This window comes from Montipora capricornis, chromosome 13 (genome assembly GCF_036669925.1).
Source record: "Montipora capricornis isolate CH-2021 chromosome 13, ASM3666992v2, whole genome shotgun sequence".
In the NCBI taxonomy this organism is placed as follows: Eukaryota; Metazoa; Cnidaria; class Anthozoa; order Scleractinia; family Acroporidae; genus Montipora; species Montipora capricornis.
Window position 1 is genome coordinate 14,959,643 of NC_090895.1, and position 14,189 is coordinate 14,973,831.

The following is a 14,189-nucleotide window of genomic DNA, read 5'->3' on the forward strand; positions in this document are numbered from 1 at the left end:
GTTGTTCCGACAAACCCTGCGTTCAGTTTAGTTTTGCAAGCTACCTTTCCTCAAAACATTCGAACTCGTAACAGATTTTCAACTCCAGAAGGTTCAAGTTTCGGTTGTCTTCTAGCTTTGATTAGAGTTATGGCTGTAAACCAATAAAACGCCAGCAGCCTTTCTTTGGTCATTTCTTATTTTGCGATAGTGGTGGGTTGAGAGCAAAGAATGTTGAGGACAATTTGTCAATTTTTCGTTTCTGAGATGACGAGAAATGTCAAAGCGGGAATTCGTGCAGAAGTTCCAATATTTCGCCTATTTTGCCTAAGTAATGCTGTGTATTATGAGATGACCGATAGATAGGTTGTTTCTTTGTACTATTGACGGATGTTTTCGCTGTACCATTCGATTGGAGAAGATGACTGAGGCAACAGGCAAAGCAGTTGACATCAAGGTGGTCCGGTATGCAAATTCAATAGCTTGAGTCTTGTATAGAATCGGAAAAGAAGGGAATCGCTAAAATTGTGGCAGAGCGCAGGAAGAGCAGGACCAGTCGGATTTCAGGATTCTTTAAAATAGTAATTGAAGATAGCTCTTGGACATACCGGCGCATTTAGAGATGACTCCAAGTGTTACCAACGAAGCACAGCAAGAGGAGCGTCTCGGTTGTTGCGGATCATTTCTGGCTTGCATTCAGAGCAAAGCAAAACCCTCGTAGACAAGACCTTCTCCGTGGGCCAGGATTTTCAGCTACATCGCCCGCAGATAATCAAGCTTTACTTTGGAAATTAACAAACTTGTGCCTTTGGATGTTATAAAGAACACGAGGAACTCAGGTAACGTTTTTTGGCTCGAGACGTTGACATCAGACAAACTTGCATTGTTATCTTAAAAGTGACGTGTCACAGACAACGAATTTCCTTAAGGCATATTGAGTTGGATGGATTCCAAATCACCAAATTAAGTGACAATGCCACAGAGTCTAGAAGAACAGGCACCCAATGGAAGGTTTTAACGCCAACGGGATATCTTGGAGAGCAATAAAAGAACGTGACCGCCCATCGTCACGTGTTCACGTGCCATCTATGACAATGTCCAATCCTTAAAATTAACTTAAATGAACACGTCTAGAAGCGTATCTAGGACTAATATTTATGTAAATTGTTCCAAAGCCTTCTCACATTCGCCGAGCTGTTGCCATAAAAACATGGAATGAAAGAAACAATGCCAAAAGTCCATCCATAAATTGACTTTGTAAACACGTAGAAGCGAGTCTAAAGACTCCTTTATGTAATTGTTCCAAGCCTTCTCACTCCTCCAACCTCCATGGCCTCCTGGAAGAGTCTGTCTGGCACAAACCCCAGAGCTGCTGCTGCAGAAGCTCCTCCTGAACGCAGGCTATGGATTCCACACCTAGTGGGGTCCAGACACTTCCTTGCCCAAGCTTCTTCTTGATCAGCTCCTTTGCCCGACTGTAGAGACAGCCCTCTCTCCACAGATGAACTCCTTGCTTGGGTATGCCCAACACACGTCCGAAATATATAAGGAGAGCCTTTGGACTGGAGTGTTTGCATTCTCAGGAATTTCTCAATGATTTTTACTGGGCAGGGGGGTCCGTATTGCAACGGGCTACAAAAAAACCCATGACCCCTCAATGGAACTGATTTCATTCCCTTTCGTTTTTTCCAGAAAAATAGCCACAATGGGAATCAGCAAAATAAAACTGTTCTACTGACAAATGGTGCATGTCCATCCCATCGAGGAAGACCAAAGAAACCCAAGGAAAACAAGGCTGCCAGCTGGAGGTCACCAAGGTTTTACCCTTCTCAAGGCGACTGATCACTTTCCGCACCAGAACAGAATTGTGGGACAATGGGCCTCTTTTTTTACGTCCAGCTGGAATGGCAAGATTTCTCCTGGCGGCTTCAACCACTTGCTTCACTATCGGATGCTGCACGTCGGCTTCCCGAGTAGGCCACTCTTCCTTATGAACCCAACTCACACCATACACTGCAGGAATTCACCAAAGACACTTGACCTGGCCTGCTGAATGAGAGAATAACACATACAGCGTGCAAGACCACACAGTCTGCTCGGCAAAACACAAAAGCAGCATCGTATACAGACTGGCCCAGTGACTTCCTCCAGGATTTATAAGCGTGCAGAGATAAACGTCGCAACTGGTTGTAGCAGGGCGATCAACGAACCAATACAGCCGGGTAGCACCTTTGATAGCTGTCCGCAATTTCCGGATAGTCAAAACGATCTGCCTGAAATTCAGCTGGGAAGATGACCTTTCTCCACCATAAGGTTGTTACAGCCTGCAACACAATGAAAAAATGCCATAAGAGTGGAGACAAATCCAGTGTAAGCACAAACAAACCATCAAAGACGGAGTAGATCCACATGCATGTACACACACTAAACACTGCTGTCTGTCCATAACAGAAGGATTAAGGAAGGCCATAACAGCTTGGAGGCCCCCCATAACAGGCCTTAGGAGCCAAAACAGCTGATAGCCCATAAACAAGCTGGGTAAAAACAAAACAGGTGCCCATAACAGGAGCTAGTAACTCAAAACAATATCAGAGATGTATGACGAGCATGATCACCAGTCCCCCCAAGGGCATAAATGGATTGCCGAGGTATCACCAGAAGATGTGTCATTGTAAGCTAGAATAAAGTGTAACATAAGGCAGCAGGTTAAGCCTCTAAGTCCCAACATGAAAGCCACAGAAGCAAAGCTGAAGTGCCTGTGGACCAAAAGGTGCACACTAGTTGCAAAGACACAGCTGGCAGCTGCTCCTGGAATAAAGATGCCCTCATAAGGTTGGATCCTGAGGGAATTTGTTACAAAACCCCTTCCAGGTACCATATTGCTTGGTACTAAGCAGGGGCCACCATGGTGGCAGAGTGCCATTCTGGGACTAAGAGGGTTCCAGCCTCTCCTCCATCTGACATGTGGCGCAAAACATGAGGTACCAGGTATGGTTTAGGAAACAGCCAATTGCACTCCTCCTGCCCATGATAACAGTGAGGGCATCAACAGCCTCACAACCAGGGTTGAAGGAATCTGCTACAAAACCTTTCCGAAACTGCTTAGTCTTCACACTCGCAAACCGGTCGACTGTGTGAGGACCCAACACTAGTCTTGTCCAAGTAAGCAAAACACGAAGGATCGAGCTTATAGTCATTGGAATCTTCCATCCGTGACAGCTCGTCAGCAACCCCATTCAACTCCCTGCTGATCCATTCCACGGCTAGATGAAAAACTGCCTATGACAGAATGACCTCAGTGTTCTTGTTGTCAGTTCTGTGTGGAGCCTCCTTGCCTTTTAGTAAGGGAGCAAAAGACTTCAGAACTAGGCCAGTTGCCCACAGTTCTCGGAAAGTGGAGCTCTTGTTACTGTCATCGACTGACCAACTTCCTGCTGCCACTTGTCCCCCAACCTGAGCAGCGAATCCACCCCAACCAGAATCACTACATCTGAGTAAGCCAAAACTTCAGGCTTCGGACTAGGAGACCAAATCGGATAGCCTGCATTACGAAACACAAGAACAAAACCTCACCTTGGGCATTTGCAGATAACTGGAAAGGGCTGTGCCAAGAAGCAGCTTGTAAGATGTCCCGGTATACGCTTCTAGTCCAAAGGCATACCACTGGACCCAGCGCCAAGCTCATGGAAGCCAGGAGTCCTGTAAACCAGGCCGCCGTGCATGCAGATACTACAAACGTGTGAGCTATAACATCCTTAGCACATGGTGAAAAGCATCTACCCTTCTTTGGGGGACTTGAAAAGTTCCAGCATGTAAGTTCAGGACATAACCCAACAGCTCCCCGTATTGGACTGGCACCCATTGGCTCCTCACATCATTGGCCACAAAACCACCACGCCGAACATCCGCTCGCACGATGTCCAAAACCTGCTGCACTTCAGAGAAATCAGAATCTGCCCCTGCACCATCATCTAGGTAAGTAAATAAAACGAAATCCCTGCCTTCTCCAGTGCTTCATAAGGGCTTTTCGGATCTTTGTAAAGATAAAAGGACCAACTGACAGGCCGAAAGGCAAAACGGTAAACTTGAAAAACTTACAGGAACCATTAACCATCCAAGAGCAGTCAAGGAACTTTGTATGCTTTGGAAAAATTTCCAAATGGTGATATCCCTAGTATAGTCAAATTTGAAGAGCCACCTGTTCGAACAAATCAGCCGCTGTATGTATGTCTTCATACTTGAATTTACATGAACGGAGATGTTGATTGACATAACGTAACATCCACAATAAGCCTAGATTTCCTTGAACTGTTAATGGCTACGCCCAATGGACTGCATACAAGAAGGTCTGTAGCACTCAACTTCAGCAATTTAGAAATCTCGGCAGGCACAAACTCAGCATTGCATAACACGCTATTGTGATTCTGTAAAAACTTCACCTGAGGTAATTCAACAAACAGCAAACAATAAACCTCACGAATAACTCTCAGCAACCAATTACTTGCACCGATATTCTGCCAGAAAGCAATGTTCTCTCGCAATTGACCTTTGACAACAACACAGCTATGATTAACGTCAACAAATAAATCCTCTCCAATTATATCATAAAAGAGTCACTCACATAACCATCACAGAAGAGATTGTTGGCCGTTCCGGACATCAGGAACTCACTGGCGTTTTTGTTGATAGTTTCCTGTGGACTGTCCAAAAGCTCCTGCTCCATTCTGGACAATGGCAGAGCGGCATTCCGTGGCAAAGTGACCTGGGTTGAAGCAACGAAAACAGACAGACTGCCCGTCACGCGGCTGACTCTGTTTGCCCGCCACTAATGGCGTCGTGTAACTCGTATTACTGCGCCTCGAGGATAACCCTCCTTTCCGAAGCACGTGGAAAAACTCCTTTAGTCTTTGGAACCTTGGAGGAAGCCACTATTTTCTTTTCCCCCCTCAACTTTTTGCTTTCCTCAACGGCCTTCCTGTATCTTCTTTTCGTCATCCGCGTCGCTAGCAAGCGGATCGGCGGTGTAGCGAGCGACCGTATCCCAGGCTTACTTTTCGGCAAGTAAGATGTACTTGTTCCTCTCCACTAGCAAATCCTTATCTTCGGGGAGCTTTTTAGTGCCGTCCTCGCCGTCACCCGTAACCAGCGCCTCGTCATTTTTCTCCAACACTTCCTTGTTTAGTTGGTATTGCTTCTTGTTACCAGTGAAGCGAAACTCTGGATCTGCTGCACGGGGTTTCTGAGCGCCCTGAGATTTAGAGTCGCTGGGCTCTTGTTGCTTGAAAGCAGTTTAGCAATTCTAGATTTCGCGGGAGAATTATCCGTTGCCATCAGAAACGGAAGAAAATGAGAACATAGCAAACAAGCGATATGAACAGATTGAAATTTGAAAGCACTAAACACACATGTCAGGCAATGGCGGATGGCAAAACAAAAACTGAAACTTTACTCCAGCCACATAACCTAAAACCCCCCGCAGACCTGTACCCAGACACCCAGCCATGTGTGAGAAAAACGTTTTCCGCTTCTTTCGTTCCTCAGTCAGCGGAAAACCACACTTAAAACAAAGGAGTGTATAAATAATGAAATAGAGGCCTTACGTGGAAATCCTGCCAAACGTTGTCCTGTGCCAATTCTCGATTCCATGACAAAGCAACGTCAACTCTTTTTCTATGAACTTACATGTATCTGTCCAGTGAAGTTCATTCACCTTTGTGCAGGAGCAGGAATAATGCCGTGGTAAGAGCACTCGCCACCCAACGCCATAAGTGGGTTGAGTTTGTGTTGGTTCTCTTCTCTGCTTAGAGGGATTTTCTCCGGGTTCTCCGGTTTTCCCAATCAGCAAAACCCAACACACACCTGATTCCAGCTGGCTGTAAGCTGTGCTCCAAGGTCACACATGACCGTAAAGTGGCTGCCAGAGGCGCCATTGTATGCTTCTGGTTTGACCTTGTTGTACTGCGTCGTTGCTGTACTTGCGATGGCGATTAGCCATGGTAATTATTATTATTTATTATTATTATTATTATTATTATTATTATTATTTGTTTATGGAGACAGTTGGGTTCTTGGTAAGAGATCACATATACTTTTCTTGCCGCCCTTCTTCATACGTACATGTATTCATGCACATTGTATGCTTTCATTGGTACATGTAACTTTCTTTTTATAAGTTATCATTTTAAAATGTATTTATTAATCAAGTGGTTGATTTGATTTAATTAAGCAACCCTGAAGATGCTTGAAACAGATGAAGGCAGCAGCAAAGACACACTAAAAGAGACGCATGGTTAGTTCCTACACTTTAATGAATTGGTTGAATATTAGGGGATGTATTGAGAGCCATTTCCTTTATATTTGTATCTTGTACAGCTCCATTTACTTCATCAAAGGAGACAACCAACTATGCCCGTCTGTGCCGGCTTTTAGTGGATGTGGGAACCCAGGCCCTGAGAGACACCTTTGATGCAATACATCCTCCAGCTACTCTTCACCAGATTTGTCAGCTCACCCTGCATTCCAGTCTCTAAGAAAGAGACGAGTTTTGAATCCCTCACAGTGGGGAAAGCTTTACCCAACTCATCCTTCATCTGTGTCATCAGCCAGCTTTGACATTACACTTCTCATGGTACTGCTGAAAAATATATGCCGTCTCACTCCTCCTGCCAGTACTGGAAGCTGGGACAAGCTTCCTCTCCCTGGTGATAACAGTCCTGAGGCAAACATAGCAAGGATCAATTATTACAGAAACCACGTTTATGCTCATGCAAGCCAAGCTTCTGTTGATGATGCAACATTTAATGTGTTATGGCAGGATATAAGTAATGTGCTTCTAGCCCTTGGATCTGGAACAACTTATGCCAGTGCAATCAGCCGACTGAAGACTGAGTGCATGGATCCTGATGTTGAGGAGCACTATCGAGAATTACTAAAACAGTGGGAAAAGGATGATGCTAACACCAAGAGGACACTTAAAGAGCTGAAAGGTATGCCTATAAATATCATCTCTTTCCTTAAAGAACGTTCATTTCTTAGCTTTTGCCTGCCAAAAGATGATAAGGGGCTCAAACCTGTGGAAGATAATTGCTACAATAATAACTTTGTGAAAACCAAAACTACATGTGCATGTATTCAGAGTACAATAGTCTTCTTTTTCGAGTCCCAGCTGAGTGGACCTTGCACTGAATGTATTATGAATTTTGAAGGAAGACTGACTAGCTGATGAGCATGCAGATAAAATTTTCATTTGGTTTGTTTCGTTGCCTATTCGGAAATTTGGCTTGTTTCGTTGTTTATGTGGGAATGCATTTCTTGAAAGAGTGAACAATCCATTGCACTTACAATCTCAGTGAAAGGGGTTAAGCGCGGCTTACAGGCTCGAGTCCACTTGCCAAAACTGTTTCCTGCTAAAAGGTGTAAAAAGATAATAGCGGTTTTTTTTAAATCTCGTCCTTCCTTAAAACCTGGTCTCCCTTCTGCCAAGATTTGCTAAAGCAAGGGAATCTATTCATAAAACGTGTCTTCATAACTAAACAGACATGGATTGAATGACAATAAGATGCATGGTGTTGCAAATCCTTCTCTTCTAGTCAATGTTACATTTTATTCAGAAAAGGTTGGGAGAGACATGATTTATGTGACGTACAATGTGGACTAAGTCCCTCTGCCCTAGTGGTAAGGTAGGCGCATTAAAAGTGCCTATCATCTCAACACACTTTAAAAACAACAGCTGGATGTATTTGGGATGATTTCGGAGAATAAATATAGTGGAGAAGTGTGTTGAGGAGATTGGAACTTTAATGACAAAATATTAGATGAATCTCTTGTTGCTATGGTAACCTATTTCATCACAATATATAACATTTTTTTGGAGGACAAATGTTGTTTTACATGGTACCATAACATAGCCGAATGGTGTTGTGTATAGTTTCCTAGAGGCTACCCTTAAAATGGTGCAGTTTCTTGAAAGTATTGAAACTGGTTTGAGCCTTTTAATTGTATCTTTTCTCCTTTTTTTAAAGAAATGCTTGCCACATGGAAGAGGGAAAAGGGAGACAAAAAAGACCAACTGGGAGAGATGGATGGTAGGCTTGCAAATATTTAACTCAAATGGAAATGCTGCCTAATAATTTTTGGCAATTTTTTTCAAAGTATGCCAGTGATGTATTTTGCTGTTGTTATTTCTTTGCATTTTGGGGCGACTAAATTAAAATTAGTCTGCTACCAGTGTTCGACACTTACTTTCTTACTAATTTGCCCACCTTCTAAAGACCTGTTGCCCATTAAAACTCAAAGGAGGCTTGTACAAATGTCAATTTTATAGAAAATGCGTGTAAATGGGTTTGACAGACCAACGCGACTCCCTCTGTGTGTCCATGGTGTTCCAGTAGCCTTCACAGTTTTACTTTGACAAGCATACACCATATTCCAAAATAGCCACCATTTTAGTATTCTTTTTTTCCATGCAAATTGGCCCTTATGGCCACGCTTTCAAACATGAAACTCAAAAGAATAATATAAAGATTTAGCCAAGCCAAGCCAAAAAGCGGAGATCCCTGGTTATTTATTCTTACTGCCTGTAGGGTTAGTGAAAATAAAAGGTTTCGAATTGTCCGTTGTTTCCGGTTGCTGCTTTAAATCATTTTCTTTGCTTTCTTCTATAGAAAAATTATTGCCTAATGAGTGAATTAAATAGTCACTGCTTACGAGCCAGAAGGCCCATCAGGCCGGCGTTTATCTCCGGTTTCAGTAGCATTAAGCGACTAGGGGTATTTATACTCCCCCCTGGATGGGATGCTAGTCCATCGCAGGGTTACCCCCAGCATTACGCCGAAACCAATTTATACACCTGGGTGGAGAGAGGCACCGTGAGAGTAAAGTGTCTTGCCCAAGAACACAACGCAATGTCCTCGGCCAGGCCCCGGACCCGGACCACTCTATCCGGAGTCGAGCGCACTAACCATCAGGCCACCGCGCCTCCCAATGAGTGAATTGCTCGGTAAATTTTACGCTGAAAACCGATATCGCATGAATCACGAAGCGATGAGTACGGTATTGGGTTTTTGAGTGAAATTTACTTTGGAATTCATCAGTTTGGCAATGAATTTTTCTTGCACCGCATGAGTTTTAAAAGAAAACAAGGACAAGCACCCTCAGCGAGCGAATGAAAAAGGAAAAAAAGCCATTTCAGAGTCAACTGTCAATAGCCAGCGAATAGGAATCACGCTAGAATCAGAAGCCATAAAAAAACATTGTCAGTTCAAGGACAAAAGAAGAGTTTTACTGATGTTCTTAATATTCCACTTTACCTGTGAAAACGAGATCATTCACATTTTGATGTATTTCATTAAAACACGCCAGATTGGCTTGGAACAAGAATCGGCAAAACACAGCAATGCAACTAAGAAAGGACAAACTTCAAACAAGATCCGCTCCAACACTTAAATAACGTTTAGGTGCTTTTAAACAAACTTCTGGAAACACAAGCTGGTGAAATTTCCCGGCCCTAAAATTACGAGAACTCATTGCAATTACGTGTTTATAACATGAGGGCATAATTTTCTTGTCACTGTCGAGGCACATCGAAAACCAGATTAAAAAGCACTCAAGTTGTTCGATTGCATTTTAGAAGGAAACAAACAGACAAATCAACTTTTCCTTTATGTCCAAAAGAGTGCAGATGATTGTTATTTACTTCCAGTTGACAATAAAAAATCGATTTTCATTCCTGAACAAAGGAAAAACCGATTAAACCACTTTTTGAAAATAGCAAACTGTTTAGTGCCCAAGGAAAAAAATTGTGGAGTAACTTCTTGCACAGTAAACTTTGCGCAGAATATGAGCTATTACTGATATTCTGTTTTGTCGTTGCCGTTTTCTTTCGGTCTCCTTTCGTTTCTGTTGTACTCATACATGTAGGTCCTCCAGGCATCATGTAACCTTATCAGAGCTTCTAAAGATATGCCAAAAAATGCAATACAGCAGCTCTAACCAAATTAAAAATAAACACTCGGCTTTAAGTTTATATCCCTCGGATGCTTGAATTGGATAACTGCGTAGCCGCCAGTGTGAACCCCAGCTATCATGATATGTCAAACTGTGTTGAAACCAGTGAAAAATGCAGAAAGAAAACATTTTCCAAACCATTTTCTATCTGAACACGAATAGCGTTGACTGTGTAAGAACTATAGTTGATGTATCCGCGTAGAGCCACGGAAAGCGCTCCAAAAATGAAGCCTCGTTTATGTTTAAGTGAGTTAACCTGAGTTGAGCCTGCAATCCAATTGAAAAACAGTACTTGGTCAGTGATCAGCTTCCAAAAAACAGTTGAGCTCTAAGCTTGAGCCCGCGATATGGTCACTTTATACTGGTCAGCGGATACCTTGTTTTGACAGGTGTCAATTGATAAAACCTTGTTGTCCAATATCAAATGTATGCTGTAAACTATTATGATACTGGTCGCATTGGCATACATGGACCTGTGGACGTGCGCCTTGCATATGGCGAGAGCTACTGAAATTTAAACTGACCAATCAGAATTCAGCGAGCGGGAAAAACTGTGCTATCGACGTCACGCCAATTGTTTACATTCTGATTGGTTAGATCGGTGGACATTCACTCAGCCTTCTCTTGTGATTCTGTTGACCGTCGCTTCTTTGAACATGTCGCATTGTTCTGGCAATCAATTTGCCAATCCACTTTATCCAGCTTATGGATTGGTCTAGCATGTGATTAACGACAAGGATCGCTTTTAAACTTTATTCTGTAGGAGAAGAAGACGTTGCTGAATGAACATTTTTACGACGAAAATCCCTTGGTTTGTTCAGCACTTTGATGACCGATAAGTGAGCCGCTCTAATGAGTGTTGGGTCAATTACATTTGGTCGTCTGACCATATGAAGTTTTTTCAGCTCTTGTTTGTGTCCATCATGATCGAACTTCAGGTGAAGCGCTATGCTGCTTTATGCCAACTTCGATGGCTTGTGATGAGCTTGCCTGCTGCCCAAATTGTTGTTGTATTTGGGCAAGATTGGTCTTATCGGGTTGGAACTTAATAGTGAAGGGAACAATTTTTCGTTCATCTGCTGTGCCAAACAACAAACAATCCTGTTGGGTGTTCCACGTGCTTGGCGAGTCTTGCACGACCATCGTCGATCAGATCTGGAGTGGAGTTTTCTTTCAGTGATTACAACTTGCGATCGTTCTGCGAACATCCTCGTAGCATGCAGCACTTTTTAGTGACTCGAGGATCCCCGGCCCGTTTGGCTGTTTCAAAGGGAGTCGTGAATTTTTGAGCAGTTTGTCTTCAGTGCTTATATTTTATCGTTTGTTCCTGGGGCGCAAAGTAACTTTGATGACTTGAAAGGACTTGAATCCTTAATTGAATTAGCGATTTTTTTTATTAAGGAACCAACAAGTGAATGGTACACAAAATTAGGAGAAAATGTTGGTTGAATAGACAATATTTGTAGACATAATTATCTACCCAGTTTAAGTACTAAGCTCAACAAGTTGTTTGGCTCCACAAGTTTCAGTTTCAGGCCAGGTACCCGAATTCACCCAGGTACTGTTGTACACTACCATAGTTCTTTGGAAATTGAATAGCTCCTTGGTCACGTGGTTACTTGAGAAGAAACTTGATGTGTTTGTTCTCTACATTGGTGAATGCAGCCACTAACTGTCCATTGTGGATAAACTCCAGACCAACTCTTCTTTCAATTTAATCTTTGTTCTTCGCAGGGCATCAACAATGGTGGCCCTTGTAAAATGTTAGTTTAAAGAGTTTGTTTAGGTTATTTCCCATTCAGTCATAGGGCACTGTGGTTGCCATATTCACTTTCAAACTTATCATGGAAATGTAAATCAATACCACTGAAAAGTCAGTCCCTTGAATTGTTGATAGAAAATTAATTTAAATGCATATTGAAACATCAGTTGAGGAATATTTTTTCCTACTTTGTGAACCTAACATACATTGCTGCTATTTGTTTATTGCTTGGTCATTCAATGTCTTGATCACATCAAATAATTTATTTTTTAGGTATTGTGTATCTTTATCTAAAAACTTAACTGGTTGCTTTTTGGAGCTCTTTTGCGGCATATTTAGATAGGCAGGAAATGTTCCACATTTTATGGTAAATAGTTCTGCATAGTTTTAAGGAATATTGTGGCCAAATCTAATTGAATATGAGACTAAAATATGCTGTTTGACATTTTGTGAATTTAAAGACTGTTAACATTGTTTCTGCTTGTTTTAAAAGGCTTAAGGTTGGCACTCAAGTGTTCCTTCAATAATCTTATTCTCTAAAGATTACCTTGGGAGAATTGAATTAAGGCCAGTGTTTTCTTCTAGCTTCTTTCCCCAGTGCCCTCTGAGAATGGAGTTTATTTGGTTTTGCCCAATGTTGAAAGATGAAACAATGCCTAAACCAGCCGCAAGGAATACTTCATGGTGCTTTTTTACAAACATGGGCATGAGGGTGCTCGTAAGCATCTTAGCATTGTTTCGCATGCTTAAGTGTTATTATAAATAATTTGTTTCTCTATGAGAGTCTTCTTTTCCTGTTGGTCATTCAAAAATTGTTGGAATAGCCTGTTTGAGCTGTTGGATAGAGTCAGAACATTTGATGAGGCCCTCCTGGGGAGAGGAGTCCTTGTTCCCTTTAAATATTTGCTCGTGTTTCCTTGTTCCCCTAATTACTTTCAAACTTGTTCCCAGCTTTTTGATCCCTAAAATTCAAATTGGTTTTCTTCCCTTGTTCCCTAAAATATTTTGATATTGTTACTCTTTTCCCAGTTCAAATTAGCCATGTTCTCTTCTTCCGCAAACCCTTAGGAGTGCCTCTTTGATGTTGATACTCTTATTGGCCTAATAGTAATTCACTGTAGAATTGCAAGACACAGCAAGTTCTTCAATACAAGAAACACAATTTTGACTGCCCCTTCTAGATCTTGCTCTTTTCGGACATGAATGAGCTTGTTTGCACCTTTCTGGCGACCTGCGGGAGGGCAAGCTCTAGAAACTCTTCGTGAGCGTTTCCCTGAAAAACTTTCCAACTCTGGCTTTCCGGTGTTAGGGGCCGAGGTTTTTGTGCAAAATTCGTCAGCGGCTGCCTTGCCGCTTCTAAAAAGTGTTCCTTCGGGCAATGGTTAGTAAAAGTTTTGTAGTGCTTATACAACTTTTCGCTACTTGAAAATGTATGTTTACACGAAACAAATATCAGCTTGACAATTTTTCTTTCCTGATACGCCATTTAAAATGCACATGAGCGCTATTAATAAAGGGCCAGAAAACCATTTAACACATTTTGTGGCAATTTTTTTGTCAACAAACTTGGGTTGTCGGCGAACAGAATTCGAACGTAAGCTGTTGTCCTTTGGCTGTTATTGGTGCTTTTTCTAACTATTCTAAGACGAATTCAGTCTGGTATTTTCGAATGAAGTGGAAGAAGACGGCAAAACCGTATTGATAATGTATTTAGTTGTGTTAACTTCGCGAATAAAGACTTTTTTCGCGTCCTCTCGACGGGGTAGATCGACAACAATGTCATTTACGCACAACCGAAATGCACTGTTTCCGGTGAAATAGCACGGTTTTTACTGCCGCGCGCACTGCGGGCGCGGGTTCCGTATGCAAGGCGTACGTACGGACAATCGATGACGTCATGGCTATAAAACCAAAATTTCTCGCATCTACAGGTTACCATATTTTCTTAATTATGGTGCTCCACGAACGCGTGCCTTTGGCATGTGCGGAGCTCCGCTATTATTTTAACCTCGAACGTGGCCATAAGGGTCAATTTGAATGGAAACAAAAGAATACTAAAATGGCGGCCATTTTGGAGTAAGGTGTATATCTTTAAGCGACTTTCCTTTTCTATTTGAGATTAAGGGAAATTCCTCATTGCTCAAAGGGGCTATGTCACATTATTTAAGGAAAATCTTTAGTTGATCATGAGTTTAAAATTAGGAAATGGTAATGTGGAATTCCTTTAATGATAAAATTATCATTAAACTCCACAAACAAGATGATTCTGAGGGAAAACGACCTTAATCCAGGCGATTTTCTATAAACTTGAAGAACAACGCGCCAACATTTTTCAAGATTACCCAAATAGAATCCGTTTCAATCTTGTCCATTTGTGTCCATCCATGGTTCTCTTTCCTTTTGCTGTATTTCTTTTATGTTGTTAAACAGATTTAAGTTGTTA

General features: G+C 42.1%; 2 pseudogenes; one reads left to right on the plus strand and one right to left on the minus strand.

Moving 5' to 3' along the window:
* Positions 1-3,463: 3,463 nt before the first annotated feature.
* Positions 3,464-4,702, minus strand: LOC138030584 (uncharacterized; annotated as a pseudogene).
* Positions 4,703-6,216: 1,514 nt separating this feature from the next.
* LOC138030586 (E3 ubiquitin-protein ligase DZIP3-like) lies at positions 6,217-10,770 on the plus strand (annotated as a pseudogene).
* The last annotated feature ends 3,419 nt before the right edge of the window (positions 10,771-14,189 follow it).